General features: G+C 46.7%; 2 long non-coding RNA genes across 3 annotated transcripts in view; one reads left to right on the forward strand and one right to left on the reverse strand.

Moving 5' to 3' along the window:
* Positions 1–18,776, forward strand: part of LOC149128297 (uncharacterized) — a 134,320-nt gene that overhangs the window by 19,975 nt on the left and 95,569 nt on the right. The window contains exon 4 of one of the 2 annotated variants that reach the window (XR_016216788.1): positions 9,951–12,038. The exons of the other annotated variant lie outside the window; for it this stretch is intronic. This is a non-coding gene — a long non-coding RNA (uncharacterized LOC149128297). Of the gene's footprint in view, positions 1–9,950; positions 12,039–18,776 lie in introns of those variants that run through there. 2 annotated transcript variants of the gene reach the window in all.
* Positions 996–5,629, reverse strand: LOC103351679 (uncharacterized). Its single transcript, XR_519410.5, has 3 exons — positions 5,582–5,629; positions 1,614–1,781; positions 996–1,438 (listed from the first exon to the last, which is right to left on the reverse strand). It is a non-coding gene; the product is annotated as an uncharacterized LOC103351679 (long non-coding RNA).

The following is an 18,776-nucleotide window of genomic DNA, read 5'->3' on the forward strand; positions in this document are numbered from 1 at the left end:
CTTTCAGAGCGCTTGATGTGCTAGCACCCTCACTTACACAACAGAGGCACAAAGGGCCAGCCTAGAACTAGAATATTGCACATCCATATTTATTTTGTAAAAGCCCAATTTCATCACCTGTGATTCGAAAGGCCCACACTTCTAGCAAATGAAAACCTACCTGAAGCCTGGCAACCTTGGCTGTTCCCAACCAAATGAGGGCCATCAGCAGGATTCCAGGCAAAGAGAGGCTTGTGCAGAAGGGTGAGGAATGCCAGACACCACTTCCTAGGTAAATCAGAGGCTGGAACTATTCGCAAGAGTAAAGTTACATTTTGTGTTTAGTTAGTAAAAGTGAAGAAACAAACAAAACCACAGGAAATCTTGCAGTGTTCCTGGGCACAGGAAGTGTGATAGACCTGCCCTTTATTGATTATAGCCATAACCCATCAGAAGGCAACCTGTTGCATGCCAGGAGGCCATCACAGATAACAGCACTTAAGGAATCACCTATCAATAAGGAAGTCATATACACCCCAGTTTTTCTTTGGAACATGTCCTTCTCATTTTATGAATAGTTGCATACTAACCTCCTGACTCAGAGATTTCTTATGTGAAGGCATTATCCATTCCTGAGTTCTGTAGCTTCAGTAGTAACAGCTTATACAAGGGCTGGTCATTTCAGTGGAAGACCCATTCTCTCCAATGATCTCCTAAATAGTGTCGTTCCATTCTCCATAGAAAAGAACCCTTATTGCCCCCACCACCCCATTCAAGTGTTGCTTTTTCAAGTAGCTTTGTTTCCCACCTTCCTCATGCCTGCCCCTAACACTGCAGAATCCATCACACCTGTCTCTGTATTCCTTCTGCCCATCTCCCTAAGGCTACTTGTGTTAGAGAAAAGTGCTCACAGTTTTCTGTCTCATGTTGTCACCATTCTCCGAATTCAAGAATTATGTCATGTTCATCAATGTTCACCCTCCTCCTGCAATGAATAGAGCCTGGAACATGCCAAGTGTTTAGCACATATTTATTAGATGAATTAACAATTGAGCGAGTGAAGCCCTATAGGCTGTCATGCAGGGAAGCCCTCTGGTGTGAGCATTATAATACATGGGTGTGAATGCTGCACGCACATACAAATGCGCATCTGCCTAGAGTAGAGCTCATAGTTAAAATCCACTTACAATTCTTATCTTCTTTTCAGTATATTAATAGAGGGATTTACCAGGCTGAAAGGAAGCATGAAGTCCAGATTGCAAGCATTTGGAGAGACATTTTCCTTGGTTTATCCAGAAGGGAGGAGCCTGGGGTGTGGAAGCTCAGAAAGAGGAGGACTTTTAATCCAGCATCTTTAGCCTTACTCGGTTTTAGCCAAATGTTTTTGGGGGACGAATGTGCAACTCGTGTTTGGGTTTTCAATATGTATATTGAGAGCTGGTGCATACAACACGTTCACCTGGAAGACACAGGCAGATAGAGGTGTGCTTATTGGGTAGGAGAAGGAGGGCATGTGTGCAGGTCCATAGACACCCCACAGGATTCTTTCTGCCCCTGGGCAGAAAGATGAAGCCCCCCTCAACTCCATCCTCTTTGGAACATCTTCCCACCCGCAGATTAGCCTCAGGACTCACCGCTGCAGGCTGAGGAGTTTGAGGAGTTTTAGGAGTTTGATGATGTTGATAAGTTTGATGAGTATGATGCCTTCGAGGAGTTTGATAAGTTCGCTGGCATCTTGAAATAGTCACAAGGGTAACCAAGTATGCGAAGAGTATCCCACCAAAGATGAACATCCCAGTGACCTGAAAGCAGAGCACATTGAGAAGAGATGAGCATTGAAACGGGGGTCCAAATAACTGAGCTGGCATGGTGGCTCTGTCATGGATCATCTCTGTGTTCAGGGAACTCCCCTGTCCTCTCCAGACCTCATGGGGAAGTGTCTCATTGGGTTTTGTGAGCCTGAAATGTGGGTATAAGAGAATCATTTCTTGAACTCGCTACCAGTGTGCCTCTAAGGGAAAGGCAGGCATGGTTTAGGAAAGCTCTCAAAAGGTGGATGCATGAGCACTTTCTGGATAAAAAATGGGTTAGGAAGAGAGAAGTGATGTGATCTTCCATGTCCAGGGGTTTCTCTGGCTTCTGCGCTAAAAACAGCTGTGAAGAGGCAGGACTTAGAGAGCAAAGCAGGCAGTGGATGTTGTGGGAATGTGTGATAGATATGGTGGCTTGGGCCATGTGTAATGCAGGAACTGGGGGAAAATGCTTGGCTTCTGGATGCGTTTTGAAAGTAAAACCACAAGGCTTCTCTAGAGAGTTGGCTGTGGGGTGTGAGAGAAACAGCGTTAATGATTGTTCCAGGGGTTTGGTCCCAGCAAATGAAAGGAAGGGGCTGCTGTCAGTTGGAATAAGGGAAAGTGAGGTGAATGGATTGGGAAAGTTGTCACAATCAAAATGGGGTCACTTGTGTCAATCCTGCCAAAGGAAATAAATAAAGCCAGGAGATTACAAAGAAACAGGTCTTACACCTGATTGCCTATTAGGAACTATCATGAAAGACTGTGCCAGAACTACACTATTCCACTGAGACCTCTACAGACTTACTAGAAAAGTACTTCTGTGAGGACAGCTGCCCAGGAACTGCCTGCTCAACCTCAAACTAAAATCACCCTGGTGATGAACCATTGTGGCCCATGCTTATGGTTTCAATATACTGATGTAATCTTTCTCCTCTCAAACTTCCCCTTGTCCCAGTCTTCATTAATTTGCCTATAGTTTGCCATGACATGCATGTTCTCTGTGCAATTTTGTGTTATTTCCCAGACCACATGGGATATATGGTTTGGAACTTAGTCAAGACTTGACTATTGGATTTGCCAGATTGGAGTCGGGGAGGGAGATTTCGGCTGCCGCCGTGCCTTTGGGAGTCATTGTTAACAAGAAGCTGTTTCAAGCCACTGGACTGGATGAGATTGACAAGGCAGTGAGTAGAGAGAGAAAAGGAGAGGACTGATGATTGAGCCTAAAAGATATGAAACAAAAGAAGTATCGCAAAGGAGACAAAGACAGCAATCACCTAGGCTGTGGCCTGGAAGCAAGCAGGTGTGTCCACAGGTGGAGGAATGAGTAGAGTGTTAGAGACAGCAGGTTTTTAGAGAAATGAGGGTGAAATTTTGATTGGAGTGGGCTCCGGAGAGAACATGAGAGAGTTGGTGACAGTGGGCATGGGCAAGTCTTTTAAGGATTTTTCTGCAAGGGGGACTGGATGTTAGGTCAGTAGCTTGTGGGAGAAATAGGAAAAAGGGAAAGCTTTTTGATGGAAAATGAAAGCATATTTCTTTTCTTTTTAATTCATTCATTTATTTGAAGGGCAGAACAACAAAGAAAGAGACAGAGGGAGGAGGAGAGGGAGAGAAAGGAGGGGGGCAGAGAGAGAGAGAGAGAGAGCGAGAGAGAGAGAGAGAGAATGAAAGTGCTTCCATCCACTGGATCACTCCCTGCAAGCTCAAGCAGCTCCATTACTTCCACTTACACCTGCGAGGGAGGCCCCTCCCCACACTGTGCTCTTGCCTGGGTCAAAAGCTCACAGTCCATTGCCAGAAAAACCACAGATTTACCAGAAGAACCATCTAGTGCCTGGCTAACCCCATCCTGCATCCTGCTTGGCCCCCAACCTGGGTGCTAACTCAGAAAGTCCAGATGATAAACATACTGCTTTGCTTTGACCACAACCAAACCAAACAAAATGAAACAAAAATCCAAATACCCCCAAAATGAAAAGTACTATTTATTCCTGCCCCGTTAAGCCCTGCCCCATCATCATTCTGGGCTGATATTGCCTGTGTTATGTGTCCCTTTTTTCCCTTGGAAAACTGATGTCTGCTAATTCCCCAGATCTGGTGATGGCTCTCACAACCCGTGCACCAGCCACACCAACTCAGCTTTCACTCCCCAAACAGCCTCCCCAGCCAGGTGTGGGCCAGGCCAAAGCTAGGAGCCAGGAACTCCATCCTGGTTTCCCACATGGTAATAGTTGGGCCACCCTCTGCTATCTTCCCAGGGGCATTAGTAGGAAGTTGGATTCAAGGCAGAACAGTTGGGACTGAGGTGGGAGCTCCAATATAGGATGGTGGGGTTGCAAGTGTCCGTTTAACCAAGTGTTTCTCTGCTGAAGGAGACTCCAGGAGGTGGCATAGCAGGGGAGTTACTGGTGTTAAAGAGATGGGCTCTTCCTGTAAGCAGGCTTAGGGGATCTGTGAAAATAGTTTGCTATGAACTTCACCCAGAAAGCCCCACAACATCATGCAGATCCTGATTCATATCTTTCTCTTCCTCTTCCTGCCCCGTCCATCTGCCTTTCAAGTAAACCAACAAATCTTAAAAGGGGGGGGTGGCTTTGTGGCACCACACAGCCACTGCCCTTCATACTGGCATCCCATATCAGGGTGCTGGTTCCAGTCCCTGTTGCCCTGCTTCTGATCCAGCCTGCTGGTATTGGGCCTTGGGAAAGCAACAGAAGATGACCCAGGTCCTTAGGCCCCTGCTCCAATGTGGGAGACTTGCATGGAGTTCTGGGCTCTAGCTTACAGCCTAGCCCCACCCTGGGCCAGTGTGACCATTTGAGGGTGAACCAACAGATAGAAGCAATCTCTTTCTTTTTCTCCCTCTCTCTGTAACTCTGTTTCAATGAAATGAATAAATCAATCCTAAAAATAGGGGCTCAAATCACATTCACTTTAGGAACACCCAAAAAACTGCCCAGGCCATCAAGGGTGTGCACATCTGAAAAGTCACAAGTATCTGAAAGATGTGACATTAAAGAAGCAATGTGTGACATTCCAATGGTGGAAGTGGTAGGTGTGCCCAGGCTAAAGAGTGGCCCGGACCCAGCATTGGTATCCAAAAACGTGCTGAATTTCTCTTATACAAACTCCAAAATGCAGAGTATTGCGGACCTGAAGAGTTTGAAGCAGATTTTCTGGATATTGAATGGAACCAGGTGAACAAAGCATCCACCGTACACAGTTGTACTTACAGAGAACACAGTCAGATTAACCCAGACATGAGCTCCCCACAGTGAAAAGGAACAACTTATTTCTAAATCAAAACAGGAAGTGGCACTTAAGAAAAAAGACAGTCTAGAATAAACTGAAGAAACAAAAACTTATGTCTCAGGAACAAATTCAGTATAAACTAAATGCAAATAAAAGGAAAGAAAGAAGTGGGGATGGGGGTGGGGGTGGAGGAGAAGTTGAGCAGGAGGGAAAAGATGGCTCAAGCTGTACAGGCACAGAGTTTGAATCTACAGGGCACGCAGGGATCTTGTATGACAGCTTCTAGAACAGGGTCCCAGCTTCCTTTACACGGCCTCCCCATGCCCCTCCCAACACCTCAGAACCATAGTCAAGCCCTGTGGACACCAAAAGGAGGTGCCCACTCTGCAAAGAGCTCCCGGTCTCCCATGGAAAAGAGACTTCTGAATAATAGCAGGATTTCTATGCAAGCTTTCAAAACAGAGGCTCATTCCCACTCTTCCCAAGACCAGCTGAGTCCTAATTGGGAGTTGTCCCTTCCAGATTTTCCTTGTAAATCAAGAGGCACTTACCGCAGTCATCCTGAAACCAAGCTGAGTGCCTCAGGCACCTGTTTTGATGAAAACAATTGCTGGGGGCAAGTATTTATAAGGCGGATGTACAAGCACAGCCAGAGGGTTATCGGATTGGCTGCAGTTACAAAAGATCCTATTTTGGGCTTGCCCTGTTGGAAAGTCCCTAGCCCATCCTCATTTTCACTGCACTGCTAGTTTCAGTTTTGTTTTCTTGTATGTAATTCAAGTGTTTAGCAGATTATTGGAGACAAGATTTTGGTCCAGGATATTTTAGAGAATGTTTGCTATTCTTTACTCAGGAATTTTTTCGGGTGTGGTTTGCATGTTAACTTTGTAACCACTCAGAATTTCACTTCCATTCTGCCCTGCTCAGAATTTCTCACTCCCCAGCCAAGCACTGAACCAAAGTCCAGAGCCTTAGAAGTAATGGCAAAGTGGTACCAGCTTGTCCACAACACACAGAACCAGGAAGAGAGGTGGTGCCTCTGGGAAGCCAAAAAACACCTCCTGAGTGCCCTTCCTTCCTGGGCATGGCCTGCTTTGAGTCAGTGTGGTGTCCCCCATTGTCACCCTGATTACTGACCCAGCCTTCTCTGTGATAACAAGCAAGCCCCATACCTCCATGACTGCAACAGCCACTGCTTATTTCTTGTCCATGTAACAGGAGGGCTGTGGGCCACCGAGGTTCTTCTGGACTCAGATGGGTTTAACTTCAGGCAGAAGGTCAGGTTCAAGTGCATACCACCTGGGTTTACATTCTGGTTTCCAGATTATAGGAGCAGCCGCTGCTGCTGGGGACAGGTTGTCCTCATGGCAGAGAGCTCAAGTTTAGAAAGCTGGATGTGACCATGAAAGTTTACCTGAATCACCTGCAGAACATGCATGGTTGCTCCCATTGGCCAAACAGGTATCATTATTAAACCAAAATTGTTGAGGAACACAAACAAATTAAGAGTGGCCTGAACCCAGCATTGGTAGCCACAAAACAGTGCTGAATTTCTCTTGCACATACTCCAAAATGCAGAGTAATGCTGAACTGAAGAATTTGAGGCAGATTTTCTGGTCATTGAATGGAACCAGGTGAACAAAGCCTCCAAGGTACACTGTTGTACTTACAGAGCTCACGGTCAGATTAACCCAGACATGAGCTCCCCACAGTGAAAAGGAAATCTTATTTCTAGATCCAAATAGGAAGCGGCACAGAAGAAAAAAGACAAACATGTGTCCCTGAGGAAGTCAGGGACACATAATGCATTACCCTGAGGGTGTGCAGTGGGGATGGGGAGTGAGGGAACCCATCTAAATCAGGAATGTCTTCCTGCAGCCATTGGGAAGGACAGCCCTGGAAATTCTTTGCTGTCAGGGACATGTCAGGGAATGAGTGAATGTGTGGAGAGAGTCTAGGTTGAGGTGTTTGGTGTCAAAGTGTGCACTGCCTCTACTGGAACACCTTGGCTGCAGGTATCACAAGTATATCACTCAAGGTTCTGCAGAGACACAATGTAACAGGAAATGCAACCTCAAAATGTGGCCTCACTAGGAGATGGGGCCATCACAAAATTGATGAAGTTAAAATGAGGTTCCTAGGGTGGATTCTGATTTAATAGCACTGGCGACCTCATGAAAAGGGGGAAAGATGGACACAGAGACAGAGAGGCACATGAGGAGGTGGCAGAGGCAGGGCTGTGGGTCTTCAAGTCAAGGAGTGTCCAATGTTGTCACGAAGCAGCAGGCAGGGTGAGTGATGGTGCAGATTGTGCCCCACTGTCCTTGAGGGCCCACCGCTGACACCTTGACCTCAGACTCTGGACTCCAGAACCAGGCGACAGGGACTTGCACGAATAGGCCATGTGTTTGTGGCACTTGGTTCTGGCAGCCCTAGGAAGTGCATGGAGCTCCCTTGCTTGATTTTCCTAATGCTGTCCCCACACAGAGCAGTTCTGTTCAGCAGAATTGTCTCCGAGCGGGGCTCATGGGGTCAGCAAAGGTGGCCGTACAGCCAATCAGAACAGTGACTTTAACGTGGAGTCTTGGATGTCGCTGCTCTCAGTTCCTGGCCTGCCTCTGCCCCAGAGAACTGAACCTGGGCCCTCCAAAGAAGTGGAGCCACTGGGACTTGAATCAGCGCCCATGTGCGATGCCAGCACTGCAGGCAGCAGCTTTACCCGCTATGCCACAGCACAGGCCCGTCTATACTGCAAGTGGAGTAGGCATCTCAGGAATTCTGATATGGGATGCTGGCATCCCAAGCAGCAGCGTAATCTCTTGCTCCACATCTGCCCCACTCTGCATTTTATAGGAAGTACTTGATAAGTATCTAAGGCATATAAGAGATAGGAAAAGATTTTCCAAAGTGCTTTTCTTGCTCTCTCCTTTCTGCTCAGCACACTTAATAGCTCTCCAGTGGATGCAGATGTTTGCTCAATAATGCTATTGTGACACAAAGGTTAGATCCTGTGGGATGTGGGCTCCATCCCATCAGACAGCTCCACTGCAGTCCCAATCTGTGACTCAGGTTTCTGGGTAGACATCAGAGTTACTAGGGGCCCTTCCTTGGGTTTGACTAATTTGACAGTGAAGGAAACTGAAATATTTCTTACTAAAATACTGATGATTGTTGAGCTAAAGACAGTTCAAAATGAAGTCTCCCTCTGATTTTCACTCTGGTTATCTAGCACAGGACAGAGAATCACACACACACAAAAGGTCTCTGTTCTTCTCCTACTTTCCTTGCCCAAAGCCAGAGAGGAACAATCCTTGCTTCCTGGAGACAGCTCTGTTAGACCAGAGATAGTACCTGCAGAATGCAGGGGAATTGTGGCTGTCTTAAATGCCTTCCCATGGGCTTCCTGCCTGTAAAGCATAGAACTTCCTGCTCTTTGTCTTGTCGCTCTAAGATGTATTGCCCTTTGTTAAAGCACTACTGAAGATAGAGTCCCAAGCCATGGCTTTGAGAGAAATTTACTTTCCAGTGAGAGTTGCCTTTCCTCTGTTTGACTGACACAACACATGTTCTCTAAATGCTGGTTTTCCTTTTGTGAATCTGCCTTTTGTTCACAGGAATCTGTTCCAGCAAAAACTGGGAGTCTAAATAACACTCAGAGTGAGACTCCATCCATAATGATATTTTTTAGGGGGGATAAAAGTGCATTGCAGTGGGAATATGCATGTGATAAAACTATTGGGCATATTTGAGAAGGGTAAGGCAAAGTCAAATGTTCAAGGGCAAAATGATAGAAATTTCTGGGCCAGCGCCGCGGCTCAATAGGCTAATCCTCTGCCTGCGGCAGTGAGCTGGGAGTATAAGAGGTAGAGATGAGAGAAAGAGAGAAGGATAGAGGGGGAGAGGGAGAGAGGAGGAGAGGACAGGGGAGGGGGAGAGAGAGGTTTTGAAACTGAGACTAGGGAGAGAGTATAGATGTGGGCGTGACGAGGTTAGGGATGACTCTGGGAGTGAATGACTGTGGTCCAGTGGAAGAAGAAGGCATTTAGGGGGAGGAATACTTGTGTCCTTATATTCAGTGGGAAACGAGGATAACTCATAGATGTATTTCTATTCTTCTCCCCTCTGTTTCTCTGGCACTATTGTCTTTTGTCTGTCTTTGTGTGGGGCTGATGGTTGGTAGAGGAAATGCTCCTTATCACCTCATTGTTAATTTACCATCTGGTTTGTTTCCTGGATAGTCTGTGGTTGTGTTTTGCTGGATAACACTCATTGAAACTCAAAACTCTCATCTAGTGCTCTTAGAGCTTGGTGGTTGAGCACTGCTGATATTTACTCTACTCCTTTTTATTGCCAGTCAAATCATATTTGTCTTGAACAGAAGCCCTGCAATTATGGTCTTGTGCTTAAGTTCCTGTCGCTCCCCCTCTTCGTGGAGGAACGACACAGGACCCTGCGCTGTTCTTTCGTCTGCTCGGCCCTCCCCGGGTTTGTTGCTGGTTCTTCCCGGGTTGGCTACTATCCCTTCCACCTCCGTGGAAGGGCGGTTCCCCCTGGCCACATTCCCCACTTCCGCAGGGGAGCGGCACACCGCCGGCCGGCTCTCTCGGGGGCTGCACAGGTGTTCCTTCAGCTAGATGTTCCCCTTAGATGTTCCTGGTGCATGCCGTCTCTCTCCTCCTTTATAGTCCTCCTCCGCCAATCCTAACTCGGCTGCCCACACGCCGAGTACGCTGCTCTCCTCCAATCAGTAGCAAGTCCTACAGTTTATTGGTTGAACTGGAGGCAGCTGTGCGGAAGCTGTTTACTTCTCTCCCAGCGCCATATTGTGGGAGAGCAGATGCATAGAATAAGTCTTAATTCCAGTAACTCAGTCCAGTCCGGGCTGCTCCCCACAGTTCCTGTCTTAATTGCCTTCACCAGGGAGTTCCAGATCATCAGGGACAAGAGAGGACAAGTGGATCACAGCCCATTTGCTGCACTGTGAGGGAGTAGCTTGGGGCCTCATGATCCTGATGGACCTGGATCCTGCTGTTGGCCTGGATATCATCACCTCCATCACGAGCTGCTCTGTCCTGTGACCAGCTCTGTCGACATGATAGGGAGCAGTGGCATTAGAGCATGATCCGGAGGAATAGGACGTGGATTAAATCCAGCTCCAGCAATATTAACAGTGTGGATGAAGGCAGATTCCTTAACCTCTCTGAGTCTCAGAGTTTTCACATTATTTGTTCCTAACAATACAGCACTATTGTTTCTGAATATAAATGAAATAGCGTAGAAGACACAGCACTGAGCAGAGTGCCTTGGTAGATGCTGAGGACTCAATCAGAATGAATCTACTTTCTCTTTCCAGAAGACTGGGGCTATTCAACAGGTAATTTGAGACTCTGTATCCCTGTGTTCAGCACATTGGTGGTGTTCAGTAGTGGAGAGTGGCCTCTGGTAGTCTTTGTCATGGGTCAATGTTTTGTCTTTTTGGTGTTTTATTGCCTTATTATCTGAGTGAAGTCAAATATTGCAGCTCTTGCTTTCAAAGCCTTCGTATCATTGTAGCTTTTGTTGATTCCCAGAGTTTGATTTAACTCTAGGAGACATAAAGTATATTTGATAATAGCCTTACCTGGTTGGGAAGAGGGGGATTAGCAAATGTATACATGAGGGACTTGGGCCTACTGGAAAGTGATAGGAAATTCATGGGCTGGCATTGAGGCTCATCTAATTCTCTGATTCCTCATCTGAAGATTAAAGTTCATTTAGGGGCTGGTGCTGTAGTGCAGTGGGTTAACGCCCTGGCCTGAAGTGCTGGCATCCCATATGGGCGTCAGTTCGAGACCTCGCTGCTCCACTTCCGATCTAGCTCTCTCTATGGCCTGGGAAAGCAGTGGAAGATGGCCCAAGTCTTTGGGCTCCTGCACCCGCATGGGAGACCTGGAAGAAGCTCCTGGCTCCTGGCTTCAAATCAGCACAGCTCTGGCCGTTGTGGTCATTTGGGGAGTGAACCAGCGGATGGAAGATTTCTCTCTCTCTCCCTGATTCTCTGTAACTCTGCCTTTTGAACAAATAAATAAATCTTTCAAAAAAGAAAAAGTATGGTATTGAGCTCTACATAGAACCTGTAGAGGTGCTATATAATTCCCAGGCAGCTTTATGCCTGGAGGCACCACCCAACCACATAAATGATTCCAGATGACAGGATTTCTCTCTCTCTCTCCCTCTTCTGCCAGAGACCATGGGAGGTTCAACCAGGTGTTCTCCCTGTCTCCCTTCCCCAACTGCCTCCCCTTTTTTTTGGCCCACTGCCCGCTCATGTCAGGTATTTCTCTCTGTGGAGCAACCAATGTTCATGCGTGTGTGTGTGTGTGTGTGTGCACTTTCTCACTTTTTCAATAAATTTTTTCCTTTTGTGCACCCTATTTGTGTTAGTACCAAGAATGCATTATCTTTTTTTAAAAAGATTATTTATTTATTTATTTCAAAGGCAGAGTTACCGAGACGCAAAGGCAGAGAGAGAGAGAGAGAGAGAGAGAGAGAGAGAGAGAGAGGGAGGTCTTCCTTCCACTGGCTCACTCCTCAAATGGCTGCAATGGCTGGAGCTGTGCTGATCTGAAGCCAGGAGCCAGGAGCTTCTTCCAGGTGTCCCATATGGGTGCAGGCGCCCAAGCACTTGGGCCATCTTCCACTGCTATACCAGGCCATAGCAGAGAGTTGGATCAGAAGTGAAGCAGCCGGGACATGAACCGGCACCTATATGGGATGCCGGCACTGCAGGTGGTGGCCTTCCCACTATGCCACAGCTCTGGCACCAAGAATGTATCTTTTAAGATTTATTTATTTTAATTGAATGGCAGAGTTACGGGGAGGGGGGAGGAGAGAGAGAGAGAGAGAGCTAGCTGCCGGATGCTCGCCCGCGAGAGTCCAGCGTAGCAAAGACACGATCGCTGCTTACTCGGTTCTCATGGAACTTTATTCATCCAGATGCAAGGCAAAAGAAAAGAAGCCAAGCCCTCCTCCTACACAATCCTATCCCCATTATATACCCTAGGTTCCCCTAGCAGGACGCTCCCAGCCAATGGCTAGTCTGTTCACATGCAGTCCAGCAGGCACAGTCCAATCAAGTCAAAGGGCACATAGTGCCTCAGGTCAAAAGTTCATCTTGCTCCGTCGGGGTTGTTTGTGTCTTCAGGACATCCTGTGGGTAGCACTTCCTTGACAGCATTTCCTTAACTTGTTTTGCACAAGTTGTTACAACAGGCCATGCAAACAGCAAAGTGAGGAAGTTCCCACAAGTGGCCAGCCTGCGGTTCCCCACATCTCCCCCTTTTTTCTTTATTAGTAGTATGGCGTGGAGTCGTGCCTGTCTTAGGCTCCCAGAGACGCGTCACCTGCTTACCCGTCATTGAGACATTGGGGAGCATGCCCCATGCTCTGTCTTAGGTTGCTAGGTGCGCTCTCCAGTGATTACCTGTCATTGACTACCGCTCCATCATGCTGAGCCATACTTCCTTATGAGGGTCAGAGTGATACATTGCGAGCATGGCCTGATGTACAACCAAGTTGGTGCGTTGCTGGTGCTGAACAATGGCTGCAATAGCCCTGCTAATCACAATGAACCCTAAAAGTAACAGCACAGGCCGGTGCCGTGGCTCAATAGGCTAATCCTCCACCTTGCAGCGCCGGCACACCGGGTTCTAGTCCCGGTTGGGGCGCCGGATTCTGTCCCGGTTGCCCCTCTTCCAGGCCAGCTCTCTGCTATGGCCAGGGAGTGCAGTGGAGGATGGCCCAGGTGCTTGGGCCCTGCACCCCATGGGAGACCAGGAAAAGCACCTGGCTCCTGGCTCCTGCCATCGGATCAGCGCGGTGCGCCGGCTGCAGCGGCGGCCATTGGAGGGTGAACCAACGGCAAAGGAAGACCTTTCTCTCTCTGTCTCTCTCTCTCACTGTCCACTCTGCCTGTCAAAAAAAAAAAAAAAAGTAACAGCACAAACAATCCTCCTATGGCTGCCCATTCTTTAACAGTTGACCATGTACCAGAGATCAATCTCCCTATTACAGAAAAGGTTGACCAAACTTCTATCTGGGGTCGGGTAGGGCTCTAAGCAGGCCCCAGCACACTCCATAATCCTGGTCCCTAACAATATTGCTAAATATCACAAAGCAAAATACTCTAAACAGCATTATTGGTTCTATTATTAATAGTTGCAAATATCAGCAATGCATAATAAATTATCACTCCAAAAATACCACCAATACAAGCTAAAAACAAGACTATCAAAGGCACAAGTAGCAGTCTCTTCATAATTTTCACTCGCTCTCTGTTATAAGTTGGCCTTGGGCCTCATTCACTGCTTCCTCCCATTGGTAGTCCTCTGTTTCAGGATGATCCAAGACGTTGTCCCCCAATGGTTCTGTGGGCTCCTTAGTGGGCTCCTGCTCATCGTCACCTTTTGTGAGAAGCCGGATCCTCCTTTCTGGTGTCCAAATGGGTTGTGTGGCTCCCTGTGGAAAGAAACAAACAGCTCCCCGTGCCCTTCTCAATAAAGGGAACGGGCCTTTCCATTTGTTATCCTTTAAATCCTTCCACATAATCCATTGCACATTCCTTTTCAGCAGGTTGAGAATGTAATTCAGCTGGAGTTTTCCCATTTTTCTTTGTATTTAAAGAATTAATGGTATATAAAGCAAGGGCTAAAGCATCCTTGTTAGATACCACATATTCCCCTATTCCCCCTTTATGTTTAATTATTAGATTTTTCAAATACAAATGAGTACGTTCCACAATAGCCTGTCCTTGGGGGTTATATGGAATGCCAGTTAAATGCACAATGCCAAAGTCCTTTAAAAAGGCAGCAAAGCGAGATGACGTGTAAGCTGGTCCATTATCAGTTTTGATGACCTGAGGAACTCCCCAGGCCGCAAAGGACTGCAAACAATGCGGAATAACTTGTTGTGTTCCTTCTTTATTTAGGGCTGTGGCCATAACCACGCCTGAATATGTATCCACTGACATGTGAACACAACTCTGTCGCCCAAAAGAAGGAATGTGCGTAACATCCATTTGCCAAATATGACATGGCTTAAGGCCGCGGGGGTTGGCACCTGTCAGAATTTTGGGAACTGTGAAGACCACACACTTTTCACAAGATCTTATAATATCCTCAGCTTGTTTACAGGAAATGTTATACTTTATGCTTAAAGTGGTACTATTTACATGCCATTTAGAATGATATACTTTGGCTTGATCAATAGCAGTACAGGCAAGCAAAAAGCGTGAATAATGATCAGCTAGCATATTGCCTCGGCTAAGAGGTCCTGGTAAATTTGAATGTGCTCTTATATGCCCAATAAATATAGGATGGTGCCTCTGTATTAACAAATTCTGAATTTCCGCTAAATAGGCATATATCGTGGACAATCTGGAAATGCTGCATGCTTTATCCAATAATTTTACTACATTAACTACATAAGCACTATCCGATAACACATTTAAGGGACCATACTCTTTCCGTAATACAGTTGCAATAATGGCTAACTCCGCATGTTGGGGAGAGGGAGACGCAGTTATCACAAAATACCGCTGATTGCCAATAACCACGGCTCCAGTTCCCCCTTTTGCCCCATCAGTAAATACTGTGGGGCCCCCCTCTATTGGGCGCTTGCGCACCTTCTGTATCTGCACAATAGGAATGTGCATGCAAAAGGAAACAAAAGGGTGATTTGGATAATGATTATCTATCTCTATTTGTAATACTAAAACTATATATGCCCATGTCCAGTTTTCTCTTGTCCATGCTTCCACGGCCTCTTTGCAATAGGGTGTGACACATCGGACAGGATATTTCCCTGAAATTTCTATTGTCCTTTTTATTGTGGTCAGCATCAGGTCTGCAATAGCGGAACCCTGAGTGTATAGTACTCGAGGTAAATGCAAATGTAGATAAACAAATAATAAAGGGCCTCCTTGCCAAATTACTGCAAAGGGATATAATTGTTCTACAAACACTAAAATTTCTAAAGGCTCCGATAAATCACATCTTTGCATTTGGGTAGCCTTAAGACGCGTTTCAACCCTTTGCAAAACTGCAGCTGCTTCTGAAGTCAGCTCTCACGGTGATGTAAGTTGCGGATCACCCTCTAAAATTTTAAACAGTGGAAGCATTTCCTCAGTAGTCAACTTATAATAGGGTCGAATCCAATTTAAATTTCCACATAGTTTTTGAAAATCATTTAAAGTTCTTAACCCCGCTGTGGAAATGGTAAATTCTAAAGGTGCCACGTTTGTTGGTGTTAACTTGAGCCCCAAATACTGGACTACTTTGTCCTTTTGAACCTTTTCTGGTGCAATCTGCAATCCTGCTGCCTGCAAACTCCTGGTTAACGTTGTTAGGGCCTGCTCTAATTGGGCCTCCCTAGCAGCCGTTAATAATAAGTCATCCATGTAATGAAAAACTTTAACATCTAAATGTTGTCTCCGGACAGGCTCTATTGCTTGAGATACATATAACTGGCATAAGGTAGGGCTGTTAGTCATGCCCTGGGGGAGCACTCTCCATTCATATCGCTTGTCGGGCCCTTCATGATTAACAGCTGGAACAGTGAAAGCAAATCTTTGTGTATCTACAGGATTCAGGGGAATAGAGAAAAAACAATCCTTTAGATCAAGGACAACCACAGGCCATTCCTTAGGTATCATAGTAGGAACTGGCAGCCCCGACTGCAGCGCTCCCATGGACTGCATCTGCTGATTTATGGCTCTCAAGTCATGTAGTAAGCGATACTTTCCTGACTTCTTTTTTATAATGAAAATAGGAGTGTTCCAAGGAGAAGTAGATGGTTGAAGGTGCCCTGCCTCTAGTTGTTGAGAAACTATCTCATGTATGGCAGCCAGTTTTTCTTTTGTAAGGGGCCACTGAGGTATCCACCCAGGCTTGTTGTCGAGCCATGTCAGTGGCATCGGCTGCTTTTCAGTGACCCCTATGAAAAACATCCCTGCCTTCCCTTATTTGCTTCAGGCCCAATAGGTTCCCTTATGCCCTGCTCTTCTACCCCGAGTCCTCACCCAGAATAACCCATCTGGTTCATCATTTTCCATCCTGGGGAATAGGCAGGTGTGGGCTCATTTGTTAGTCGTATGCGCAGTTGTTCTAATACATCCCTTCCCCATAGCGTAATGGGAACAGCGCATACGTATGGCTGGATCTTGCCTTGCTACCCTCCTGGTCTTGCCAGTCCAACACCTGAGCACTCCTAGATGGAGCGAGAGCAGTGCCCAAACCCACTAAGGTGTTGTCTCCCTCTTGTAGGGGCCATGACTTTGGCCAATCAGTCTCAGAGATGATACTGACATCTGCGCCTGTGTCCAGCAGCCCACGGATTGTTTTTCCTCTGATGGTGAGGGTCCATGTAGTCTCCATGTCTCCAAGTGACATGGACAGGGCCACAAAATTTTTTCCCTGACTGTCTCTGTTGTCGGTAGCAGGTGGCATGATTATCATTTGAGCGACTGGCTGGGACGGCAACAGCTGCACAATCCCTTTGGTGGAGTTCAGCATTACCCTGAGCTTCTTACAGGGCAATGGAATAATTCCTGTCACTACTAAAAGACCCATTAAAGAATTAGTAGCTTTTCCTATGGTAATTCCTATACCTTCCAAATCATCTAGAGAGTCCGGCAAACGCACATCTACTGCTTGCACTACCATCTGTGGTGTTAATACTGCATAGTCAGTGGCTCGCAGCTCTGCGCAGCGAATGCCTGTTGTTCCCTTTGGGGCTGCCCTAATGGTTGCCCCCGCACCCATTGAGTTTTTGGGCCCCTGGGTGAGGGGGCCCCCATTCCGTTTTTTTCAGGTGCTGACCCTGATCCTTTTTGCCTCAGGTTAAAGTTTGGTACTATTGGATTACCTGCTCTGTCCATTTTAGAGTAACATTCATTTGCCCAATGGTTGCCCTTACCGCATCGGGGGCAAAGCCCCGGTTGATGCCCTGGGGGCTTTTGAACTGTACATTCCCTTTTCAAATGACCCTCCTTTCCACAGTTAAAGCATCTGCACCCATTCCTGTTGTTACGCATCATCCTAGCCATAGCCACTGCTGCATGCGTGCCAGAGGCAACATCATCCAAAACATCTCTACAAATTTTTTAAAATGTGGGGATATCCTTATGTTGCCAGGGCCTTAGGGCCTCATGGCATGTTTTATTTGCTTGCTCATAAGCAAGTCTTCTGACCAGAGGCATGGCTTCATCTACTGTTTCAAAGATATTTCCTGCGGCCTCCATTAATCTGTTTACAAAATCAGCATAAGGTTCTGTAGGGCCCTGCATAATTTTAGTCAGACTGTGCTTAATCTCCCCCCTATTTGGAATTATTTTCCAGGCCCTTTGGGCCAATTCTCTAACCTGCATCAAAACTTCATTAGGAAGGCACCTGGGATGGCGGAACAGAGAGCGAGGGAGCACAGCGAAGGTCCACTAAGGGAAGGTTCAAAGAGGGATGAGAATTTGTAGTTTTTAAGCCCTTCCTGAAACTGGGGAGATAGGGTGGACACGCGAGGAGGACACGGACGCCTGAGACTCAGGATACCAGCAGGAGCGTGTACGCACCAGCGCTGGAAGCCGAGGTGAGACGGGGCGCTCGCCCAGCACTGCGGCACAGCTGCCGCCGCCCCTCCCCCAACACACCCTGGGACGGACACTGAGACATGCACGACTGAGTGGGGGAGGAAATAGAAAACGGAACAGAGTGAGTGGCGCCTGCGGAGAGAGTGCATGATTCAGGGATACTAATTGAGAGACTGAGTAAGCTAGTATCTCTTGGCGCCTCCCTGGAGCTCCAGCGGGCGGGAAGCAGCCATTTTGTTTGTTTACATTCGGGCTTAAAGGAGAACTGTCTTTGCCTCCACACTAACCTTCGGAGGCGGAGCCCAAAGGTGGAGCTGAGGGTGCTCGAGGGAGGGCAGCCCAAAGCCCTGAGACCCGACTACTCAAGTTACAAGAAAAAAAAAAACAACTGAATAGCGCCTCCTGGTGGGGAAAAAGCGCAGGATCCAGAGCTGCAGTGGGCAGAGAGCAGACATCCTGTCTGTTTACCTGCGAGCTGTGTAGAGCAGCCTGATTACACTGGATATTGGTAGAGACTCACAGCAGCCTATAGTAGAGGGAAATCAACCCGAAAAATCACCCAGACGGAATGCCAAAAAACAAAACAAAAAACCAAAAAAATATAGAAGATCATATAAATTTGCCAATGGAGCAGGCTAAACCAACCATAACAGAGGCAGAAGAAGAAGAAGTTGAAAACATGCCAGAAAAAGAATTCAGAAAATTGATAATCAGAATACTTAGAAATAATGAGAAACAGTGTCAAGAGCTGAATGAAAAACAAGCCCAAGGATTAGAGATCTTAAAGAGAAGCCAGAATGAGATACTAAAACTGAAAAACTCAATTGACCATATAAAAAACACAGTGGAATCCCTCGGAAATCAAACAGATGAAATAGAAGACCTAATATCAGAATTCGAAGACAAACTTCCAGAAATAATACAGTCAGTTCAATCACAGGAAGAAGAAATTAAAAAATTAAAAAACACGGTCGGAGACCTACAAGATTCAATCAAACGGTGTAATGTTCGGATAATAGGAGTCCCTGAGGGGGTGGAAAGAGAGAATGGATTAGAAGGTGTCTTCAACGAAATAATATCAGAAAATTTCAAACAAAGGCAGCTGGATAACAACACACAAATACAAC

Source organism: Oryctolagus cuniculus, chromosome 1, assembly GCF_051225735.1.
Source record: "Oryctolagus cuniculus isolate XC-2025 breed Fujian yellow rabbit chromosome 1, ASM5122573v1, whole genome shotgun sequence".
Taxonomy (NCBI): Eukaryota; Metazoa; Chordata; class Mammalia; order Lagomorpha; family Leporidae; genus Oryctolagus; species Oryctolagus cuniculus.